This window comes from Plectropomus leopardus, chromosome 12 (assembly GCF_008729295.1).
Source record: "Plectropomus leopardus isolate mb chromosome 12, YSFRI_Pleo_2.0, whole genome shotgun sequence".
NCBI classification, from domain to species: Eukaryota; Metazoa; Chordata; class Actinopteri; order Perciformes; family Serranidae; genus Plectropomus; species Plectropomus leopardus.
In genome coordinates, this window is record NC_056474.1 from 31,507,862 (window position 1) to 31,526,693 (window position 18,832).

Sequence of the window (18,832 nt, forward strand, 5' to 3'; positions counted from 1 at the left end):
TTTAAAAAATGTATTTTATGCTTCTGCCAGAAGCATAAAAATAACATTAAGCTTAATATGTCAATTTGACTACAGTAGAGATTTAACGTTCTCTGCAATTATATTAACAAGTATAAAAACATATGTGTGTATGTGGCCAAAAGGAGTAGGAAAACACTGGCATATTTGATATCAGCAAAAATCCAACACTGCCATACACCCATTCAAAAACTCCACTGACTTTGAGACAAGTGAACCGGATGTGCTGAAACTCTAATTCATTTCCAGGTTTTATTCATACACCACTCTATACAGCTCCTCTGCATGGTCTGCACTTCCAGAGGACAGCTCTGATATCCACTGTGCACAGTTAATGCAGTGTGACATCAGAACAAGGAAGCCTGCAGCTCTTGTGAAGTCACAGCCAGGGCCAGTAGACTGCACAGAGAGACTCCTGAGTACTCATGAGTATGTTTGAGATGTGTGGCTTTAAGAGTTAAGGGGGAACTAGGGATCATACAGATGTTCCCACTTTTTTCAGGTGATCAATTTTGAGAAAATAGCATGCAAATATACTGTATACCAATGTATTTTTTGATACTACCACCAGGAGTTAGTCACACTATAATAAAAGACAAACATAAGGGCTTTTTTAAGTGCTCAAGAGAGGATAATATAATTAGGTACTGCAGACAACAAATATCTGGACAAAATGTTGTTCTACCTAAAGCACACAGCCTCACTAATCAATATCACCACCAACAGTGAAAAAAATGTGAAATATGAATTATCTCATTTACTCGTCATGGTGTTCTTGTTTGAACTGCGTCCTGCTCTGCTCTCTTGGATGAGCGAGCTACAGTATCGCACACAATGAAGGCAACCTGGGATGCCCCAGTGTAAATCACTACACTGTGCTCCATTCAGAGGGTTTTACAACATGCTGCCTATTTCAAACAGCGTGACTCATTAACCACCATTTGACCCTCACCTTGTGCTGAACGTAGCCCTTTCATTTGGTGGCTGCAGATTTTTTTTTTTTTTCATTCTCGGAGAGGAAATGTATAAAAATGTGAAAAATAATTTCCCAGACATTTAATTTGATCTTTTTATGTCACTTGCTATTCAGCTGTTCTCAGTACTGGTACTAGAAAACATATCACTATCCACACTGTTTTTACTTTTCCATAATGCATGGCAAACCTGCATAAGATGTTGTCCATTAGTTAAATGTATCTGTTCAAGTTGTCTGAAGGACTAACTGAATTGCCAGAAAAAAATGTTGGCTTTGTACTTTTCTGTAAACCAAGGATATGTTTGCAAGTTATTATGTTACCAACACATTGCAAATGTATGTTTCAAAAGTGCTGTGGTTAACATTTGGTTAGATTTAGGCCATAGACTAAAGATGGACAACATGACAGCTCCCCAAAAGTGACGACAAAACATCTCGCTGGTGGCTGGCTGCATAAATGTCTTAAACCCCGCCCCCTCCATTTTAGCAGATGGGACATAGGACAAACTGAAAACTCACAGCACACATCACATGCCAGGTGCTTTCTATCATGTTAGGTAGTTCTTATCACGCTGATATCTGTGCAAGTGTTCCTTTTTCTCATGAGTTTGGTTTAAATTGGTCATTTGATGCTATGAAAAGGGGTTTTGACATCATGATTGACAGCTGTGTTCACCAGTCGGCGTGCTCGCAACCAGTGGTGTTGCTCTTGATTGCTCGGCAATAGATTGCCCCGGGGATGACATTTTATCCCTCATCAAAACGACTATAGGATTTTTCTATCCGATTTTGCATCACTGCTGAGAATAAGCTTTGTGGTAAACAAACGTTTATGATACTTACATGTTTCCTTCAGAAAGATAATCTTCACAAAAGAACACTTTGAGAATTTTTGAAGTCTAAATGGAATCGCCAGAGGTAAAAAACTAATGCTAGGCTAAAACAAACGTTACCAACACAACGAGGCTGTAAATCCATGTTAAGTGCAGTCCAGTGGAAAGATGTTTGATAGTCACAGTGACGTATTTACTTAAGTATTTTATGTTGTTGAACAAAATGTGAAAGTCTCTTCAGCTTGTGTTCACCACAGACCTTATTTCAGACTTCTAACCAAAAACCTATTTAAAAAAACCCACTGACTTTGAGACGAGGGAACTGGAGGTTCTGAAATGGTAACAGATTTTTAGAATTTAGGACTCATTACTGTTCTGTATTCCACACTGTGGAGACTGCTACTGCGTCCCCAGTGACGGCAGCAGCCATATCCAGGATATTTTGGCTTTGTTTTTGTACAGTGGGGGTGAGTGGCGACGCGTTGTCCTTCTTTATAGTGCACACTCCGTGGTTTAGGCACAAAAACAACTTGGTTGTGGTTAGGAAAATATATTTTTTGGCTTAAAATACCCAGTTTTAGGGGCACTGTTCCTGCTAGAAAAAACAGAAATGTCTCCGTAAAAAAACAACCACCCTGCTGGGAAAACAACACGTTACTAAAAAACAACCATGTTTGGTTCCTAAAAAGCTGGTGGAAACACACTTGCCAAAAAGCATCTGTTTTTGGTTGTTTTTGGTCTTGAGCAGCTGGCTGCAGTGGTCTGCAGCTTAGCATTCAGCTAATGAAACACTATCCACCATCCTCCAGATGACAAAGTCAGCTCATATTCTACATCATTTTAGAAGTGTTGATATAATGTATAATAACATATGAGACATGGCATGAAATGTATTTGTGGTTTGCAGAAACATACAATGCCAGCATTGTCTTTTGGTGGCCAGGCTGGAAGGAGATGGAAGGTATGAGAGTTGTGCTTTCTAGCAATTTTAATTAGTAAAAAAGTCAAAATGAGACCAGCTGAAGGAAACTGCCACCCTGAAACAAAAAACTCCATCAGAAAATAATTCCATGAGTGAACATCACACATGGAGTGGAACTAAGAGTGGAGGAGTAACAGGCCGCTCAGACAGAATGTGTAACGTCATATTTTAAGTGTCAAGCGACTCATTGTGTTCACACGAGATGTGTTGTCTAGGCGGCACATCAAAACCAAGAGCTGTGAAAGTACCAACAGGAATTCACTCTGACACCATGAGTGACTCATAAACTGGCTAATGTATTGAAATAATTTGAAGAAGGTCAGAGACGAACTGTTCTCAAACTGCACTCGAGAAAAGCAGCAAAAAGCAAAGAGCTTAAACACAGCAGATTCATCAGCACAGCTACCTCTTGTCAACATTTTCATTCATACAATTGTCTTTAAAGGCACAGTATGCCATGCAGTATAGCACCTCTCTACATGACAGATCTCCTTTCATGATTAGACGGGCCAACCCTGAGGTCAGCTAACACACAAGAGACACAACGTGTGCCTGCTAATTCTAGTACTCAACATTTGATGGATACAATTTCTGTGAGCAGACATGTATTTCAAAGCAGGAAAAAACATACATGTTGACAGAGGTTATGGTTGGAATGCAAAATGTGGATTTTTTTTTCAGCCAATAAGAGATAATAACTTGCTTCTCGTGGCTGATACAGAGAGCCTACAATGCAATTTCATAGTTTATATACACTTGAGGGTACAGAAGGCTAAGATTTAGTAAGAAATTACAGGTGATTGAAAATTACATAGCCCGGGGATGTCAGTTTTGGTTAATTTTGCTTTTGAAACACTGATACTCATTAACCAGCAACTAACTGGTCAAATTTTCCTTTTTAAAAAAGATGCAGAAGAACGTCAGGCGCAGTGAAAGTTAAACTTAAGTATTCATTGCGCTGGGTTGAAAAGCTCGCCATTCGCCTCCCTGCACCAGCTCTGAACAGATCAAAAGATCAACTCTTCACCAACTCAAACTCCTCCTGAGCCGACTTCACGAACACGCCAAAATGTCCGCATTCAGACAGACAGCACAGAATGATAAAGACACAACATTAAAACAACATGAACTCCGCTGCTGGCTTAGTATTGTCAGCACATTTATCTGCGATAATTTCATTATAGGAACAATCTGTGATTTAAAAAAATGTCCAAATATTGGCCAATAATTTATACGCCCAATATTTGTGCATTCCTTGAAAAAGTTCATGTCAGATGCTGCTCCAGAGCACTTTGTGTAATGAGTGTTGCATCATCACCGCAAAGCAGTGACCGCAATAATGAGCACTAGTCACGCCAACTAAGAGAAGAACAGGAGAGGACTTCAGAAATGGGGATCACCGTCCATGTGTGCGCGCATGTGTGCGTGAGAGTGAAAGAGGGAGAGACAGAGTGAGACAGTGAGACAGTGAGACAGTGTATGGGGAAAGAAAAGGTGTTGCTTGACACTCTCTTAAAAACAACAACAACAGTACTTGTACTTAGATTGTCCTTGGCCCCGGGTCATGACTCCCATTAACCTAGCACTCACACTTCCTTTTGCTTTGGACTTTTCACACATCAGGTTTCCCATGTGGGATATCCCCACCCCCAGACCAGAGCGTACTGAACCCTAACACAAGGCTGAGTTAGCCGGGATTCACACCGTAAACAGCTGCGTTAAAACAATGCAAAAGGGGTGTGATGTTTAAAGTACTGTGAGAAAATAAAACATGATCCAGGAAGTCCACTTGGAGTAACAGATTAATGCCTTCAAAGGCTTATAAGATGCTGAAACAATGGTTTGTAACATTCTAACTTCTACATGTTAGCACGGCAGCAACTGTGTTGTCTTCCCTTCCAATGATCGTGGTGGCGGCAGCAGAATTACGGTGTTCACATGACTTTATCAGGAATGTGCGCTTGCATAAATGTGATAGGGCAGGATGTTTTCAGGCAGGGCTCAGGTTGGCCTTGGGTTAACCCCACAGACATGGATGAGCATCCCTGTAAGATTCAGATACTCAGTTTGGGAGTTCTTGAAAGCGGAACGTTTGAAGTCTGGGTGAAGCCTCACTGCTTATTTTGCACAGGTTATCCAGCTTTCAGCATCAAACTTTGACACCAGCAACCTGGGTCTGCATCTCGTCTACTGACATTCAGTGCCGGTTTCCTGTCACCATGACAACTAGGGGTCGACCAGTATTGCTTTTTCAGGGCCAATACTGATACTGATTATTAGAATTTAATGAAATCGATAACTGATATTTGGAACTGATATGCATTTACAATAAAAATGTAAATATTTCCGTTGGAACTCTGACAAAGTCTTAAGCAAACGTTAAATCAAAACTGAATCTTTCAACATAATATACAGCAAGTTCCCTGCAACTTTTTTTATAAAGTTCAGTGAAAATTTAAATAAAAAGTGAATAAATAAAAATAGCTCCATGAGGTTTTACCCATGCTGAGACTTTCACTGCATGTATTGCAGACTCCCTTCCCTGGTGTTGGTTGAGTGTAATTTGCACATGTTTTCATTATATTAGTTTTTTGACGATCATTAAAATAAAACGTTGAAACAGATGATCTTCAAAATGCCAAACTTCGGCCCCGATAAACAGCCAGGCAGATAATCTGTCGACCCCTAATGAAAATAATCACTACCTAAGCTGAGCTAATTATAGCTTTACTTATCATAAAGGGCTAGCCTTACCCATATGGTAGGATCAATTCACCCGAAACACAGAAACACAGCTTTTTCAGTTACTCCTCAGATAATTTTGGTTTTATGTATTGTGTATTGTGTTATGTATGTATTGTGATTATTAACATATTTTAATTGTGTTTCCAGTTCCATTATTTTGTGTTACAAAACAGTTCCATATTGACAAGAGAAAGCAATTCTCACCAGATTTTCTTGATTAAGAATCAACTGACAGCAAAACAGCTGCATGGGACTAGCATAAAGTATAGCATGTCTGTAAGGGGAGACTAATGGGTACCCACTGAAGCCATTTTCATTCGGATATCTGGAGGTCAGAGGTCAACAAACTCAATAGCCATGTCATTTCTCCATCACCAAACTTTAGCCTAGCTTTGTTCCACATTCTTACTGAGAAGAATAACATGGTTGGTGCCACTGGATTCCTCTGGAGGTCTTCTAGTTTCAGTTGATACCAGCATTATCACTTTAAAACTCAGCCCGCTACAGCCTCTTAAAGATGAAAATGTTGACCAGCAATTAACATGATTTCAAAAATTTAACATGTTAAATGATACCTACAATCACGATCAACATCAATAAGTATTTTGGCTGTAAGTCAAATCACTGAAAAAATAAAGACTTGCTTAACTTGCTAAGAATTGTTTCACCTTGTCAATATTGACAAGAAAACTGTTTTGAAATGCAAAATTATGGAATTGAAAACATGGTTAAAAATACAATTAATTGTGATTAACTTTAGAAATTCGGCAACTGATTGTGATTTTTAAAAAATAACTGAAAACCCTATTAAAAACTTCACAGCAAATTGCCTTTGAGATGAAATGTTCCACTTTGTACTGTGTGAGTTTGTCTCGCCTGTTGTGTGTCCTTGTTTCCTCTCTAGTGTGGTACTGTGATGTCATTTCTGTGATGTGATTACTGAAATAAGAGCCAGTGTAAATAAGTTTGACATTATTGAGCAGTACAAAAAATACTTGAGTCTTTACTGAGATATGAATTACTCTGGCTGGATTGCACAGACAAGGATTAACTTTTAAACCAGATTAAATCATGGTTTAAATTTAAATTCTGTTGCACTAAAATTTAATTCAGAGATTACATTCAAACCTCTCTTTTAATCTTAGTTTAGTTTTTACTCTAAACCTAGATTAAATTTAATCCTGCTGCATCAACATTTTAAACTCCAGTACAAACTGTGATACAGGGTTTATTTAGAACCTACCGTTGGGGAGGTTTAACTTTTACTGTGGCTACCTTTTTGAGAAGGGTCGACCTAAAAATAATCAAGTTCCTCAAAGAAAGTTGACAGAATCAACTTAATCGACTATGATGATGATTTTTTTTGCCTCTTTTAAACTTACTAGGTGCATGTTGATTATGTATTTTATTTATCTAAGTATTTCATCATTTATTTATCATTTTAATTCCACTGTGATGCTTGTCTCTATTGATTAAACTTTAAATTCTGTTTAAAAAAATAAACTTCACTTTGCTAAAACAAAGCTTAGTTTTTAATGGTTCAACAGGGCCTGTTTTTGGGTAACTTCCTCTTTTGTTGCTCATTGCCTTCCTGCCATATCTTTGGCAGAAATCAAGCTAATTTACTCAAGTTTAAAATGATTAAAAGAAAGGATGCATACAGTGTTAAAAGTTCCACAAATTGCAAGAAATTAGTAGATTTGGAAAATTATTTTTAAAAAGCTAGGGGAAAACGTCTATGGAAATAAGAAAAAAGGTAAATACTTCATTTATACATTTTATAGTTTTTTGCGGGTCATTTACTCGTTTGTTGATTTTTTTGCTTTCTTTTTTTAAAAACAATTTTCAGGTAATTTTGGTGTACTTCTTTTTAATAATATCTTGCTAATATTAGGGTTATTCCCTCATTTGTTGCTCATTGCTTTCTTGCCATGTTTTTGACATCCAGCAAATTTGCATGGGTTTCAGAGCGATAAAAGAGAAGATACATTGAGTATTAAATGCTCAACAAACTGCAAGAAATTAGTAGATTTGGAAAATTAGTTTTATAAAGCTAGAGAAATGTCCAAGGAAATAAGAAAAAGCTCAGGAAATACTACATTCTTAATTCTCATAATGATATATTAAAAATTCTGTTACAGGACTGTGATAATTTTTCAGCACTCTTTCCAGGTCATTTACTTGTTTTTTGTTGTTTTTTTAACTGTCTTTTTCTTTTTTGTTTTGTTTTAAATCATTTTCAGGTAATTTTGGTATATATATATATATTTTTTTTTTTTCACTAATATCTTGCCGGGGGTAATATTCTCATTCGCTGCTCATTGCCTTCTTGCCATGTTTTTGACAGAGATCAAGTCAATTTGCTCAGGTCTTAAAGGGTTAAAAGAGATTATATGTAGGGTATTAAAACCTCCAAAAATTGCATGAAATTATAAGATTTGGAAAATGATATTTAGAAAGCTATGTCGAGGGAAATAAGAAAAAAGCTAGCAAAACACAAGATTTCTAATTATCATAATTATAATGATTTTCTAATGCACTTTCACTGTTTTTTTTTTTGCTTGGTCTGTTTTTTAAAATAAGTTTCATGTAATTATGGTGTTGTTGGTTTTTTTTTTCAAATATCTAATTTTGAGGTTATGTCTTCATTTGCTGCTCATTACCTTCTTGACATAATTTTGACAGAAATCAAGCCAATTTTCTCAAGTTTCAAAGGGTTTAAAGAGAAGATACATAAATAGATTATTAAATGCAAAACATATAGTCCATCCTGCAAGAAAAAAACTAAATGAGGGTGGTGTTTTGTATATCTGATTGACCTTTCCATGCTGAATGTGCATAAAATAAAAGCAGCCCTCCCCGCGCAGACACTGTGCCCACACTGTTATAATTACCAGTTAGTCTTCTTGAATTAGAAACACGCTGGGATCTGCTTGTCCTCTCATCCTCAGCCACAGGCGACAACTGACGTTAGCTCCTCTGAGCTCACTCATCACTGAGGCGGAAGATACACAGTGCACATCCCCGCCGAAAATGACTGCACCACACAGCACTTGAGACATCACATCAGCCTTTTCCTTCTTATCTCAGGCTCGGCTACTCTCGACCAGTGGAGCAGCCACATGCATGCGTGCGCGTGTGTGTCTGTGTGTGCGTCCTCCATGGCAACCCCCCATCCAGCTGCGCTCGAGCCGTCTGCATGCACCTTCAATGTGACAGAATCAAGGAGGTCTGACAGCATGAGTTGGGGACCCCCCTGTTTCAGTGTCTGTGTGACACGGAGCAAATCTCACGTCACATTTTTGACCAGATACAGTGAAGCTACTGACGCAACCCTGCTGTTATTCACGAGCTCCGTCCAGAAAAGCGTCTTAATTTCAGCGAACACAACCACTGCACCTTCTCCCAAAGCTCTGACGTCTGTGTCAACACTGTTTTCTCCCACTGAAATGTTTCCTAACCGCTCGGCAGTCAACTGTCTATCATTTCACAAACTTTCACTTCAAATTAATGTCGAAATTCTTGAAGAATTTCTGTGGTTTCATACATTTTTCGCCATAATTTTTGACGTTACACTCGTAAAATTAGCGTTAAATTGCCAAAACTGTGTATCCGCGTGAATGTCCCCATGCGCTATGAAGGCACGTTTCACTGTTGCTGTTTGGAGCTTCCATTACCGCCACTGCAGCTGACAGCATGAAGCGCATCCCGCGGCCGCTAATGACGGCTGGAACATGACAAACACGCCGTTACACACACACATCTCAGCACCGGTGGTGCTGCTCACCGGTGAGTCATTCCGTCAACAGGCAGCGGAGGTATCGATAAGCTGTTGAATCCTGTGCGTGCCCGTCGCGCGCTCGAACCCGAATCTACCAGTAAAGGGTTTAAACCCCGGCAGCGGCAGCGGCGGCAGCTTACCTGGACTGCAGCAGCTCCTCACACCATCGCTGAGCGGAGGCACCGGCTGCTAAATCCAAAAGCACGTCCGTTTCTGGAAGCAAGGCGAGCACCGCGGAGTCACCGGTGGAATGTGTGTGTGTGTGTGTGTGTGTGTGTGTGTGTGTGTGTGCTCGCGCGCGCTTTCGTGCATGTGCGTGAGTGTGAATGTGGGGGCATCAAGTGGCGCAAGCTTGTGGTCCGTGAAATTGCGGCAAGTTAAAAACAGACAGGCAGAGTGACACCGGAAGATATGTGAATTGTTTTACACAATAAAAGCAAACGATTCATGTGCGACGTAAAGGCAAAAGAATGACATTTAATTCGAACCAATCAACTCGAAATGATAGCCTATTGATATTGTGTAAATGTGAAACTGTGAACTTCACTCAGCAAAATAAAGTAGGCTATGTGTAAATATGGTGGTAAAAAATATAAACCAGGGTATGTTTGTTATTTTTTTATGAAATACTTTAGAATCTTGTCATTGTTTGTCTTTTCGTCCTTCTGATTCTTTATGCTGTTTTTGTTTTTTATAAAAATTTAGTAGTAAATGAGATGCACATGCACATATTCTAAGTAGGAAGTGTAATAACCCTCACCTCCAACCTACACCTTTCAGTCTGTAGATATATTATATATACTAGGGTTGCAGATTGAAAGCACTTTCCTTAATTTATTATTGGTAGAATTAAAGATTGATTATGATTTGTCAGCATTGCATTGTCTATCGATCAATCACTTAAATTTTACACGTTCGATTAAATCATTTATGTCTGATTATTCGATTATTGATTAATTGTTAATATTAGAAATTATCATTGATAATATTGACAAAATAGGGAAATATATCCAAAAATGATACCAATTATTATATTTTTTTTTTTTTTTTTTTTTTTTTTTTTTTTTTTTGTAAATACTAATAAAAACAATAATAATTTATATTATTATTAATTATTTGTTTGTTTGTTTTAACCCTTTTCTCATCTTTTTCCAAATATCAGGATATTAAAAGAAATTGTTTGTTTGTATGTTTTGTAATTTCTTCCGTAAATTTTTTTTTTTTTTCTAAAGAAATCGAGCCAATTTTCTCAGGTTCCAAAGACTTAAAATTCACCAAAATGCAGGAGATTAGGTGTGTTATGGTCAAAATATTTGCTCAGGATTCAAAGGGTCAGATAGCTTGTGAAAGGTGTCTGCCCGCAGTACAAAAAACTGATGTCGATCCAGGTCTCCAAGGGATGTTCATTTCTGACTGGCACACAAATTAAAGACTTTATTTTGAAGTTAAAACGGAATTAGAATTGTGTTACTGCCAAGGATTTCACTGTGGCCGATTCATCCACACGAGAGAGAGAGAGAGAAAGCGGCGTTTCTTCCAAGTGTAGCTTGTAAAACCAGAAGTGGAATTGTTTTTTATTTCATTTTGATTCATGTATTCGTGTGCATGTGTACTGCAAAGGGGGGAAATCCCTGTTATACTTGGCCAATGCAAAAGTGTTTCATCTCAAACTTGTGAAAATAAACAAATAGCGTGAAGTCAGGTAACGTGGGACAGATAAGGTTTTACATCTTGGACTCTTGAAACACCAGCAACCAGTCACTGAATATGCTGTTGCCACAAATGTGCTTTACAGAAAACAATCATTTTTATTAATTTGGGATAACTATTATGGGCGAAGCAAAGAGTCAAAAGTCCACTGGTCCAAGAACTTGCAAGGAAAGCCATGTTCATTTTTTTCATGTGGGTAGTAAGAGAACTGCATCTAAAATAATAAGGGTTTAACAACAAAAAATGGTTGCAGGGTGTTGCTTTTCATTGATCATGACTTAGAATTACAAATATTTTTACAATAAACTTTAATCTTTATTGGAAAGGGTTTTGAGTGAGTAGTACTTGCTGCACTCAAGTAATATGGGACAAAAAAAAGAAGCTAAAATAGGACATTTTTCTAAAGTAAAACCAACATGATCTTAAAGTACTAGGGGGCATAACATGTGACTTATTATATTGTGTACCACCCTGTCATGGTTCTGACATTTTTAGTATTTTTGTCACTTAAAAAATATTGGGGGCGCCTGGTGTCTCAGCAGACAGAGCGGCGCCCCATATACAGAGGTGGCATCCTCGCTGCAGCAGCCACGGGTTCGATTCTGGCCTTGACCCTTTGCTGCATGTGCCCCCTAAGTGTCATTTTATGACACAAAAATATTATATAATAGTACACAAATATTTGGCAAATTTATTCAACATGTTGACCATGAACTCATACAGAGAAATATGGACCCTGCACTTGGACTGGTCGGGAACCACTGAAATACATAAAATGAAACCTAATGTATTTCAGCTGTACCAGTAGACATAGATTCCAAACAATAAAACCATACCTCCACTACTTAATTCAAGGGAAAAAAGAAAACAACAACAACAACATACCCATTTACATCACATTCTCAAGCACACTACATTCATACATGTCAAATTTCACGTTCCATTAATGACACACTCATTCAGGATGCTGTGTCTGTTCCATGATAGCAGCAGGGTTAATAAATGAAGTGGTGTATTTAGCTCAGGGACAGCTAATGATTAAACAATTCACACTGCAATTAGCACTTCATCATGTGGAGCAGGATTCACCTGAAGTAAAGACGTGGAACTGCCTGATGAGAAGAAGACAGAGAGAGAGACAGAAAGAGGGGAGAGGGGGGGGGGAGATGATGCACAACAAACAGGAAGAAGGAGCAATCACATTGGCACCATCTCACTTTAGATGCTGCATCCATGGCAGTGAATTGTTTACTCGACACAGACTGAACCTGAGCCTTTCACCAAATAAGATGACTGAGCCTCACAGAAACCAACACTATGATCAACTTCCAGGTCAACAGTTTCCTTGTTTCCTCATTAATGCTGGGTGGAAAGATCATCTTGTCTTATGCTGTCAACTTCTTGAGCCTTCCTCAGCTGTTCCTCAAAAGGTGGCTTTTCCAAAAATGTTTTAACATGTTTGTGTAATTCAGTGGATTTTAGCTACTAAAATCAAGGAGTACAAACTGGAGTTGTCTTGAGTTTATCATCAAATATCATGCAGTTTTATTGGATTATTTCACAGTGCCACAGTCCTATTTTTAGTTTGTATAAGAACAATAACACAACCCCAATTCCATGAAAGTTGGGATGCACTTAAATAAAAACAGAAGGCAATAATTTGCAAATCTGTACCCATATATATTCAGTTGGATAAAATACAAAGACAAGATATTTAATGTTCAAACTGACAGACCTTATATTTTTTTTTGTAAAGATACATTTATTCTGAATCTGATGGAACTGAAGAAACTTATTTCTAAAAGTTTAAAAAAGAAATTATTTTCCATTCTTTTCATTCATTCTTATATGGTTTATTTGTTCATGTCAGTGTATAATTTCCAAAATCCCATTAAAAAATTAATTTAAAATGTAATTTAAAAAAAATCCCATTATACACTTTTTTCTCATAACACTTCTACACATTTCATGTACATACAGGACCAGGAAGAAGACAATCTTATAACACATGTCCCTTTCTTACTCATAACAAAAGCTGCTGTAAATACAGGAATTCATGGCCAACCTTTCTATATTTACCTTTCTTATAGTCTCTACAGTCATCTTAATATAACTGTTGCTCAGAAAGTTCATAATGTCTCATTATTTTTTCTTTATACAGTACCTCCTTTTGAACTGAATAACATTTGAGCTGCATTTCAAGTCATTATCCAGAGAATTTCACAGTTTGATTCCATATACTGAGACACACATCTGCTTTAATGTAGTGCAAGTGTGCTGACCTAAAATCAGACTTTCTTCTATGATCCTCATCATTGGATGTTGATATGAACAACCTCTGTAGATTTTCAGGTAATAATCTGTTTCTGGTTTTAAACATGCCAACTAATGTTTTAGAATCAACTAAATCTTTAAATTTCAACACACTTGCACTCGCATGAAATATGACTTCAGGAATAAGAATAAGCTTCTGGAACAAGCAGGGATGTCCCTGAAAAAGGACATTGTCTGGATGGCAGCATATGTTGCACCAAAACCTGTATGTATCCATGCCTTCTTGATGCCTTCACAGATGTGCAAGTTGCCCTTGTATGAAAGCTCACAGGCATTCAGATTTTTACAAATTGGTGAACTTCATGCCATCCTTGTTTGTGAATGACTGAACCTTTTGAGGATGTCCCTTTCATACCCATCCATAATGCAGTCACCTATTATTAATGAACTTGTTTACCTGTGGAATGTTCCAGGTGATTTTTGAGCATTCTACAACTTTCTCAGTCTTTTGTCGCCGCCTGCCCCCCTTTTAAAAATGCACTGCGAGTATCAAATCCAGAGAGAGTGTTTATTTACAAAGGGCAACACATTTCATCATTCCTGTCATTCTTGTCTTTGCACAGTATTCAATTGCAAATCATTGCATTATGTTTTTTTTGTTTGTTTTTCATTTATTTTTTAACACTTTTTTTGGGATATTTGCCTTTATTTGACAGGTCAGTGTGAAAGCATGAAAGAGGGGAGAGATGGGATGACATGCAGCAAAGGGCCACAAGCTGGAAGAAAACCAGTAGCTGCTGCAGCAAGGACATTGCCTTTGTACATGGGGCACTTGCTAAACCCACTGAGCTACCAGGCGCCCCCACATTTTGATTGTATTCATGCTTTACACAGTATCCCAACTTTTATTAAATCAAGGTAATCTTTTATATAGCACCTTAGAAAACTGAGTTTACAAAGTGCATTGACAAAGAAATCAAGCAAGATACTCAGAGGCAATGTAACACTACAAGCCAAGCAGTAATGCTGAACTACAGCAAGATAACACATTTCATAAAATTAAATGGGAAAGATGACATGAAAACATATTAGAAAGAAGACAATGATCTTTAGAAATACAAATGATTAAAAACTATTTCAAAAATACCATTAAGAGTAATTAAATACAAAAATAAAGTAATAAAAACAGTGATCACATAATAATCTAATAAGAGTAATATAATAAGAATACATATAGTACTACATATGATAAAAATGATAATGAATATAAAAATAATAAGGAAGAGGAGAAGGATCAAGACCAAATAAAAGATAAATAAGAAGATGACATCATATAAAAGCAAATCTATAAAAATGGGCTTTAAGGATTTATTTATGTGTGTGTTTGTTTATAGGACAATTAATTGCATTTGTCTTATATAGTAATTTATTTATATTTATCAGTACAGATGACTTTGAGTATTATCACATAATCATATTTTATACTATTATTTACTATGTTGTAGTTACATTACTCTATGTATACTTCACTTTGCTGACTTTGCTTATACAATCCACATTGTGTTTGTTAGGTTAGGACAGTACTGCACTATTAACTCAAGTTCTACTCTTGCTGTTGGTATATGCTTGCATTTCTACTCTTTAATCTAATTACTCAGTTATAGTTTCATTTTTAGTTCTTATTTTTATTTTATCTACATCCTCTGTGTGGCAGGGGGTCCTCTGGCGCTGCTGCAGCCTGGTGTGGTGTGGCGGAGCCCTTTGGACGGTATGGCTTTGGTTGCATCAGCGTTGCAAAACTTCGTCTGGCGTGACAGCCCAGGGAACGCACATCTCCCCGTACAGGTAAAGCGCGCTTCCATTTCCTTTGCTTTGTGCGTAATGTGCGCTCTGGTGACCATTTCTGTCTGTTGCGGCGCGGCTGACTGCTGCAGTCCAACTGATTGTTGCTGGAGGCTGGTGGGGGCAGCGGTCCTGTGTCCGTGTGGTAAGTCGCCGTTGTCATCCTTTTCTGCTTGGTTGTCATTCGGGTCTCAGCTGACTGTGTGCATCTTTGTGCAGCAGCGTGGCAGAGCGGCGGCCCTTGATGCCCTGACCCGGCTGTGCAAATGTCTTGACAGCTGGTATGTATGAGTCTAAATTCCTGACACAAGCCTTAATTAAATAATTTAATATTAGTTTTCGTCATGAAAATTGGCTCTTTTAATGCGTTATTGCTTGTTTTGGGTTCAGCTGTGTTTTTTCTTGGCCCGTTCTGGCTGTTTCGGACCGCTGCTGCTATTGGCTTTTTGAGGCTTGGCGTCGGCCTTCGGGTCTGCTTTTGCCCATGTGAGAGCTCTCCCTGTAAATGAGGAGCTGTCTTCCGTCGCGGCTGTGTTTAAGGGCTGCTAAATATCAGCTGTGGTTTATTTTTAAAAAGAAATAGTTTAACCTTTGTATAATTGATATTTGGTTATTTTTCTTGTATTTTGGCTTTATTATTGTTACTTTGCCCTTAGTTAGGATTTATTTTTGGGTTTTTTTGTTTTGTTTCTATTGTATGCATCAATTTTATTGTGAGGCCCTTTTTTAACATTCTTTTCCTGTGCTCAGTTGCTGAGGGCCCCGTGCGGCAGTCCGGTTTCCCCTGGTGGTGGTGTCTCTTCCCGATTCCCTTTTTTGGTTGGTGTGCAGTGTCACAGGTGATTCGTTTAAGGACCCTTACCCCTTTGGATCCCCCCTGTCATCCCCCAAGCCATGTGCTAATTTTGAATAAGAATACAGTTGTTTGATGAACTACCATTACAAATATTTTGGGGGTTATTTTCTGTTTGGTTAAATAAAGCTTTGGTTGTTTTTGAGAAAATTAATAATTACTTTTGTTGATATGAATAATTTCAGCATTCGTATTATTTGGTTTTGTTAAATAAAATGTATTATTTCTACACTGAAACTGTCTCTTGCCCATTTGGTTATTATGAACCTGCTATCTTGCTTATACATATATTAAATTTAGTTTTAGAATTTCCTGTGGCTGAAATTCCCCCAGGTGGCATTGTCGCAACAAAATCTGATAATTTCAGTCCTCCCTCATACTACATCTGTATTTATTTAATCATTGTTTTTTATTTTTCTCAATTCATCAGCACTCTCCTTGCACTGCACCAGAATATCCTCTCTGTGGATCAGTAAAGGCTTATCTTATCTTACCTTACCTTAACTTTTCTTTTCTTTTATCATATTGTATCGCATTGTATTGCATTCTATCTTTTCTTGTCTTGTCTTATCTTAGCTCATGATTTGAACACTTGGTCTCCATGTCACATTTTTTCAGTCCTAACTTCTCATCAAATCTGTCCATCCATCTGTTGCTGTACCAGAAGCTTCCCCAGTTGCCATTGTGTCATAAGACAGTATAAGACAGTGCAGTGCATGCATATGGATGTTCGCCTGCTCAAACATGCCTCATTTGTCTGTGTGCAAAAAAAAAAAAAAAAAAATGATGTCACATCGTGTTCTGAATTCTGCTAATCTAGTGAGGGATCAAATGGCTTTCACTGAGATCTCTGCAGCATTAGCTGCGTAAAGCCCTGCTCCATCGGAGTGAGGCAAGAGTGTGGGAGACGTTTTTTTTCTTCCACAATGCTAGGGACCAAGCTGGCAGGCATGAGTCACAGGTGGAATTTCAAAAAAGAAGTTTGTACTTATACACTTTACAGTATCAATAAGAGGTCACCTAAACAGAGCCAAACTCAGCCTATGATGAGACAAAACTGACCTAATAGGGGGAACATAAAGGGGAACATACTCCAAAACCCTGATCATTATTGGAACAATTAAAACAATGGAATAACATAAAAATAAGCACTAACAACTTAACCCTATGGGACTAGATCAGATGTTCAGAAAACCATATGTACAATTATACCAGAACAGATCAATTAAAAATGCAAAACATAGTGAATGGTAATAGTAAAGTAATTTTCTTGCTTGTTTTGTTTGTTTTTAATCTTTTTTTTTTCCTTATTTTCAGGTAATATTTCTTTTTTCTAGTTTTTTTTCTTTACTAATTTATGGCCCATTTGTCTAGTTGCTAAGTGACTTTTCCCCAAGTTTTTTTTTTTTCTTAAAGAAATCAAGCCAATTTTCTCAGGTTTCATAGGATTAACTACAAATATAGCGACCCGGGGGGCTAATTTGTCTCATCAGTTTTAATCATCAGCTTCTGTAAAATTCGTCTTAAATTTCCATTCAAGGCATATCATAAGTCATTTGAAAGTTCTTCTTTGTCCATTTTTAGCACATGTACATGCATGTTCTCATTAGAAAGGTAACACTGAAGTTTCCCCCCAACAGTCAGAATCACTTTAAGTGCTTTTGTCATTGAGTTACATAAGTTTAAAGACACTGAACTAAAATGTTTTATAGCCTTGCCGGACTATATTCTTGAAAAAAGATGCTGCAAATGGCTGTCACAGGCAGGTATTAGCTGCTACTCACTGTGAGGCCACAGTATGAGTGTATCTACTCCAAGCTCTAATTTCATAACAACTCTATAGTATATGACTATTCTGCACAGGTTTTTCTAAGGTTATGTCCAGGCATTTCCAAAACAGGACACTTTGGAGGCTCCAAAAGGACCCTGTTCACATGGCAAAAAGGTTGCCATTTTTTTAAACGCTTCAATGTACAATTATAATTTTGGGCTCTAATAAAAGCTGATACTCAGAGGTATCCTCTCAGATATACACAATCATTCTCAGTATTACTCAAACAGAGTAACAGAAGCTTCAATCCATTATAATGTATATGTATATGTATATGTATATGTTTATATAAAAAAGGGTAAAAAGAAGTGCTGTGGTGGAAAAGCAAATCCTAAAAAAGTAACAGAGTAAACTATTTGCATATTATCATACATATTTACAGCAACCTATTTCACAGCAATTCACAGCAAACCGTTTACACATCGGTACATATTTGCATATCTATTTACATTCCACACATTAAAAAACACTTAATTAAAACAATAGGTAAGGCGCAACACTAAAAGCAGGACCTCAAAGCTAAAGAGAGGCATGTGGAGGTCAGACCCTGAGTATTGGCCAATGAATGTGATCTCTAATGTGTGGAATGTAAATAGATATGCAAAACACTTTCAGACAGCCCCCCTCCGGCTGATGGAGAGCTCACCCTGCTGATGGCTCTGTTCATGACAGTGATTCACAATCAAGGCTGCAACATCATGCTGGCCAAAAATAATTCATTTCTGCCTGACTGAAACCTGACTCACTGATATGATGTCCACATCCATCTAGAAAAGTTTTTTTTTTTTTAAGAGAGCTGTCCTTATGAGCTCCCTGTTGTCTTTGAATGCACTTGTATTGATTTCCTAGATGTAGACATCTTCCTACATGCTTAAATGACGACATTTCTGCCTTGATATGATTAATCAACAATGACTTCTGTTTTATAGTAGTGCCAGCAAGTGCTGCAAAGTAGTGACAAAGGCCCCCAGTGCATGCAGTTCTCAC

At 37.6% G+C, this 18,832-nt stretch overlaps 1 protein-coding gene across 1 annotated transcript in view; it reads right to left on the reverse strand.

Moving 5' to 3' along the window:
• LOC121951344 (disks large-associated protein 1-like) overlaps window positions 1–9,509 on the reverse strand; it is a 152,256-nt gene extending 142,747 nt beyond the window's left edge. The window contains exon 1 of the mRNA XM_042497625.1: window positions 9,476–9,509. The gene's annotated coding sequence lies outside the window, so the exon portion shown is untranslated. The remainder of the gene's footprint in view (window positions 1–9,475) is intronic.
• Window positions 9,510–18,832: the final 9,323 nt, after the last annotated feature.